Here is a 409-nt window from a genome sequence, read left to right as displayed (position 1 = left end):
GTGGCGAAAGCGGAACCATCCTGTTTCGTTAGCTGGGTAAAAGAAAGGCGAAAAAAAAGGGAACAAAAAAACCCCCAAAACCCAAAACCCCAACCAAAACCCAACCAAAACCCCAGCCCAAAACCCACATCAAGCAAACGAGGGACACACGAAGCACGCAACCCCTCCAAAGCACCGAGCCAACCTTGCTGGGATTTCATGGAATGCTCGCACCGGTGGCCGCAGACGCGTCCAGCTCCGGTGAGCGGCCGCAGCAGCCGGGAGCGTTGCGGTGCTGCCGCGAGCCCCTCTCTCCCTGCGCCGGCAGAAATTTTATAAACTTCGGCTACTTAAAAAAAAAAAAAAAATCTTTGGGGTCAATTTTCCACTTGTGCCTGTAGCTCTTGAACAAGTACTTTTATGGTTCCTC

Source organism: Corvus moneduloides, chromosome 3, assembly GCF_009650955.1.
Source record: "Corvus moneduloides isolate bCorMon1 chromosome 3, bCorMon1.pri, whole genome shotgun sequence".
Lineage (NCBI taxonomy): Eukaryota > Metazoa > Chordata > Aves > Passeriformes > Corvidae > Corvus > Corvus moneduloides.
Note: the sequence above shows the minus strand (reverse complement) of the source record.